Consider the following 6525-nt stretch of genomic DNA (forward strand, 5'->3'; position numbering starts at 1 on the left):
AAAAAAATCAAATTTCAGTTGTTTAGATTTCATTTGCTTATGTTTTAGAATTTAAAATGTTTTATATTTTGATTGTGTAGAACGAAGATCAAAAGCAATATGAACATTACTTTTATTTGGAAAATAAAATTTTAAGTCCTGCTTACTTCAAAAGTGCATGTTTGATGGATCTCAAGGCAAATTTTAAACTAGCTCTTAAGCAGAAGATATTGACATTCCTTTTAAAATTATGCAATTTTTGCAGTATTTTAAAACCATTTTATAAAACAATCTTGCAGTTTTATCTCGATCATGAAACCTTAGAATCTTGCAATTCATATCATCGATATTCATCTTTTATACTCTTTTATTACTAAATGTCAAGAAGTGTTATTCTCAAATAACAACTCGATGACAAGATGAAATTTGCCGTCCTGAATAAACAGATGATTAAAGACCAGGGTCTAACAATTCAAGGTAACATTGAAGAAAAGTCTTGTCACAAAGCTGACATTTATTTCACAATTTCTGGTTCATTTCAACTCGATTAGATAATGATAGGGACCTGATTACTTCCTGGTCACACTTGTATAGAAAGTGATCCATAGAGACAAGACCTAGATACATGCACACCCAGTTTTCGACCTTCCCAAAGTCAAACATGAAGGGAGGTTAAAATGCATTTTATTCTTCATTTAAATCTTTAAAAAAGTAATTTTCTATTGATAAAATGAAAGGAACTTATTTGATAATTTGATTTGATTTTGTCTTTTAAATTTTTTTGTAAGAATTTTCAAAATAAGAAAAATTCTTTTCATGATAACGATAACGAACAGCATTCTAAGATCAAAAGTCCATTAAAAAAATACAACATAGGAGCATGCAAACACGGACGTCCAAAACATCAGAGGTGGGATCAGGTGCCATGGAGGAGGTAGCATCCCATGCCGACCGGTCACAGCCACCCTGGGTTCCTTGTCATGATCGGGAAATGACGGAAAAATCCGTCGACATTTCAGTGTATAAATAATGGACTAACAATTAGAATGAAAAACTTAAGTCAGCATTTGACTCAACGATAAATTGTATCTTACTGACGTCATTGTATCGACCATAGAACTATCAAAATGATGACTTTAAAAAAACAACCGCTGATATTCTTGTTTCATCAACTTGTTTGTGAATAATTTACCTCGTTTCAGTGTAATTGTTCATAGAGCATGCCCTTGCGTATCGAATCAAAAATATAAACTCCGTATGCAGGTGAAGGTATGTTGCTGCAAAAGTAAGGGAAATTGATGGAATTAATGGAAATTAATGGAAAAGTTAAAGTCATCAGGATTATCCTAGAGCTTGGTTATTAGATTACCATTAACGTCTTTTTCAAGTAAAATATCCAAACATGACACAGATATGTGTCAGACTCTGTAGTATCTTTTTTCTCAAGCTCATCAGGATGAATTGTATTAACATAGATTTGAAATATCCATTGTTAATTGACAATACATCGTCGATATATATAATGTGGAATTGAAAGCCACAGCAAGTGGTTTCTTCTTTTCACGCATAAGATTTTGTACAAATTCTGCTTTGTAAAAATATAAAAATAGGTCTGCTAACGGGGCGCAATTGGTACCCATGGAAATTCCAATAGATTGTTGGAAGACCTGGTTTCCAAAAACAACATAGATATTGTCAATCAGAAACTCAAGCATTTCATTCAAAATCGCTTAGGTAACATTCGTTAAGTGAGACTGGGTGATACATGTAACCACTAGATACATACCATCTCCTTCAATTTATTTCACTAATTACATAATTGTCTGTCGTCGTTTTTCGTCCATAAAGTTTTGAACTCTTTCAGCTTCTTTTCTGAAATGGATTAACTAATTTTGGTTTATATATGTCATATCAATGTGCTTTTTGAACTTATTTTATTGAAAGAATCAAATGGATTTGAAAAAGTTCTTACAATTTACTAGTTCCTCTCCATGTGTAAAGGGGAACAAAACCAATAAATGTTAAGGTCTTTGCACCCTGACAAATTTCGTGCAATCATCAATATTTGGACACCAAACATTCAACTGTCATAAAAAAATACCCTTTTATTAAAATTCTGATGAATGGTTCTTGATTAGGGATTTATACTAGAGAGTTGGGATAAATATGTGTTTATATAATTATATAAAATATTATTAATAATTATTTGTACTTGTAATGTACCCTGTAAAATATCATTTAATTACAAATTACTGACTAATTTTTCCATTTTCCTGCTCTTGACAAGGAGCATATGGCGAATGTGACTGGTCGACAGGTTATACTTACTACTCTATGGCACCTGATCCCACCTCTGATGTTTTTGAGGTTCGTATTTGCTAGGCTCCCGCGTTATGTTGTTTGAATTGACTTTGAGCTTAAATACTGTTCGATTCGTTGTCTCTATATTTTACATTGACTCACGGACACCTACATGTAGCTAACTGGCAACTGTGTTCACAATTATAATGAGTATTTTAAAACCTTCGGACCATGATTCAGACTCTAAAATATACTACATCGTTCAAAATTCTTTTCCATTTACACGTGACGGTCAATGTAAAAATTTCTGGTGCCAGAACAAAAAAGATGGTGGGAGAGGCGGCCTATTTGTATATGTATGAAAATAATTATTGACAAGTCTTTTCAGAATAAAGAGCCCCTCCCAGCTTAATATAAGCCTGTTTGAACCATAAATAATCAGCGCCTACACATCTAAAGCCAAGGATGCGTAACTCTTGTTGGGTAACAGCTAGGTAGCATCTTTTGTCAGATATAGTTAATGAATTAAACTTTAAAAAATATAACTAAAATTGCAACCCTACAATTGGCAAGTGGTGGCGTCTCCATAAACGAAGAATGTTCGAGAGGCAGTTCATACAACAAAGAGATAAACGTCGGAATTCTTATAATAGTTTATGATTCCAGTAATTAGCATTTTTCATCCTTCATATAAAGAATAATTGATTCAAAAACTGCTAGATTATAAGTTGTCCCTTGCTGTGGTCTTTAATTAAACATTTACATGTAGATATATAGACGACGTTTTATCTATAAACAATAGTTATTTTCATAGGTTGCTTTGATATAATCCTTTGAACAAGATATGAAAGATACCACAGGGTCTGACATATCTGTTTTATGAATGTATATGTTACCTAAAAACTTTAAGGTAACCTAACAACAAAATTTTATGATAAACGTGCAGGTGTAAAAATTTATTTTTATAGTCGACTTTCCTCATATAAGTAGCAACATACATTTGGAGTTAATGTCTCTAGCCTGTTTTTCATACGGAAGAGCATTCTCTATCTTCAAAGTCATAAATGGCGTATTTTTTACAAGTTCTGACTAACTAGAATAAAAAAGTTCTTTTGTTTTGTTTTGTTTCTTTACATAAAGATAAAAGTTTCCTGTAAATTACACAATTTAAATCAATGGCGTTTCATTGATATCACAGATCTAAAACAATAACCGATTTATTAGGCTTGGAATAAAATAGCAAACACATTTTAAAGTCAAGTTAACTATTGAAACGTGGGGATATTAAAGTTCAAAATCGGTGAAACTTTGAATTTGAACGTAACTAACAAATATCTTATAAATCTATCGCAGCCAAATCTACACTTGATCTCGTATTTTCATTTTTTTAGCTCAGATACACCATAAATAACTTTGTTTTTTAAGGTCAAAAATATATAACTTTTCTTAAAAATTGGAAATTAAATTATTGATAGTTTAAGAAGTCCACCTACCACCAAAAGGGGGGAGGAGAATGTAAATTGCTGATATCAAAATTTTGAGTTTTATAATATCAAGATTTTTTATTTTATATTTTTTCAGACTTATTTAAAATATAAGTTTTATAAATCGAAAGATATCGATGGTTATTCGAGTAACGAGTCATCAGACTTAAAATGTAGAAATATAACGATGAAACATGGATATTAACAGTCTAGTTCAAAGTTAACATTTTGTTAATCATGTGATTGGTACAGTGACCTTATCAGCAAATACAATCAAACATAAAGTCAAATGCTTTTCAAATTAAAAGTCATTTTTTGTGATTGTAAGCCTTTCTCATGTCATATTTCCTTTCATTTTGGTTTTTTTAATGCTTTTTTGAGCGGTATTATTGAGCATTTTAAAAGATATAATAATCGTGTATTTTATATATTGAATAGAATCTTATTCATCCGAAGAGCTGTATCCCGTCTCGCTGACAGACTCAGTTCTTCAGATCAAACAAAGTTTTTTTTATGATAATATATTTATTATTTACCCTTCGTATAATTGCTAATTATATATAAAAAAAGAAATAACGTTTAGGATCATTCAGTCAACCTTAATCAATTAATAAACCAAACATTAGCTAATTTATACAAAAACAATAGCTGTGTTGTTTAGTGTTTAGTTTGTACGATGTCCATGTAGGACCAAGTAATCAACAGGGTTATATTTAGTGAGCATCTGTTCCCAAATCTCCATGAGGGCTCAATAAAACATTATTTAATTATTATAATTATTTTCAATACGTGTGAAATTTCAACTCGCAATTTCAATTGTGTCAGACTGGATGAAACATTTACAAATTTTTAATACCTTGTTTGTTTTTTTTATATTTGCCTATTTCATACTCATCTCTATATTTGCCTATTTCTTGTTTTAATTTCATTAACATGCATTTGCCATTTACCATGTGGGTTGCAAACTTGGTCAGTTACCTTTGTTCTATTGTAACCAGTAAATAATTGTAGCTATTGATAACTAACACTTAGCGTTGTCATGACCAATGTTCACCACAATACATTAAAAAATTAGATCTCTGTGCTTTTGTTAAAAATTAACTTTTACATACTAGAATGAATTATTTCACTAAGATATTAACAGTAGTGAAGGAGAAAGTTCAAGAGTACTGTGCAACAATATATTCAAGAAGTGGTGTAAATCAGATGTGAATACTTAAAAATTCCAAGGAAATTTTGGAAAATTTGAAATCACAAAATTTTACCAAAATAAACAGCTTAAAACGTATGACTTTTCAACTTTATACACAACCAGTCCCAAGGATAAATTAAAGTCCAGGCTTTTCGATAACATTGACAGCTATTTTTTTTTAATAGAACTCGAAAATTTACTTACATGAACCTTGCCATAGGTCATTTGCAAAATTATTTTGTTAAAAAGCATTCTGAGATTGTACCAACGAATACTCTGAAGTCGACATCAGACAGATGCTTGAGTTTCTGATTGAAAATATCTATGCTGTTTTTGGAGACTAGGTATTCCATCAATCTATTGGAATTCCCATGGGTACCAATTGCGCCCCAATATTAGTAGACCTATTTTTATATTCATATGAAGCTTACATATCTCAGTTTATTATAAACGCAAGAGAATGCTCTACGTATGAACAGGTATATTATTGACATAGAAGTTGATGAAACAAGAATCTCAGCAGTCTCGTTTAAAGTCATCATTTCGTAAGTTCTATGGTCGATACAATGGACTTGTCAGCAAATACAATTTATCATTGAGTCAAATGCTGACTGACGTTTTTCATACTATTTGTTAGTCCATTATTTATACACTGAATTGTCGACGGAGTTATTTTCCAATCATGACAAGGAGCACACGGCGGGTGTGACCGGTCGACAGGGGATGTTCACTCCTCTGTTGAACCTGATCCCACCTCTGATGTTTTGGAGGTCCGTGTTTGCTCTGCTCCTATTTTGTATTGTTTTATGGACTTTTGATCTGGAATACTGTTCGTTATCACATATGTTTCATTTTAAAAAATTTAGATGTCTATAATACTTGTTTCTCTTATATTTTTTCTACGATATCAACTTTCATGTACATTCTAATGCTCGTTTTTGAAGTTTATCGTCATAGTAAATTTAATATTGTGCTAATTTCAATATGTTAGGACATCGCGTTAAAATAATAAATGTTCTGTTATTGAACATTTAACAAAAAAGTAGTTTGTTAACAAAAATGCCAAAAAAAACAAGGAAAATTGGCCATAAACAATCTCATGAAATTTAGATCCTTTGAAGAGAATATAAGGGTGATAGATAAATCAGATCTAGTAGCCATATATTTCGTATGACACTGAATCATCGATAAAAAACATTTTGTGGAAATTTGTTTTAAAACACAAAATATCTCCACCCAAATCAGAAACACCCTTTCATACGATTTACCTGGAGACATCATTGAAGGTATGCAAATTAATCCACCCACTAACGTGTACATAAAATCAGAATAAATTAAGAATATTTTATAAATTGAAAGATCAAGGAACGTCGTAGTTATTTATTTCCAAGGTCATTTAAATCGTGATTATTATTCATTATGAAACATTTATTCCCACGTACCGGTGTACATATTTGAGGTAGCAATGCTAGCATGCACCTTGATAAATGGTCTGTTTTATTCCATTTCCTACTTTGACAAATATAACAGAAATCGGTCAGATTTATGTTACATGTATATAAGTAAGAA

This window comes from Saccostrea cucullata, unplaced genomic scaffold, assembly GCF_032062105.1.
Source record: "Saccostrea cucullata isolate Sc308-1 unplaced genomic scaffold, CSIRO_AGI_Scuc_v1 ctg14, whole genome shotgun sequence".
Taxonomy (NCBI): Eukaryota; Metazoa; Mollusca; class Bivalvia; order Ostreida; family Ostreidae; genus Saccostrea; species Saccostrea cuccullata.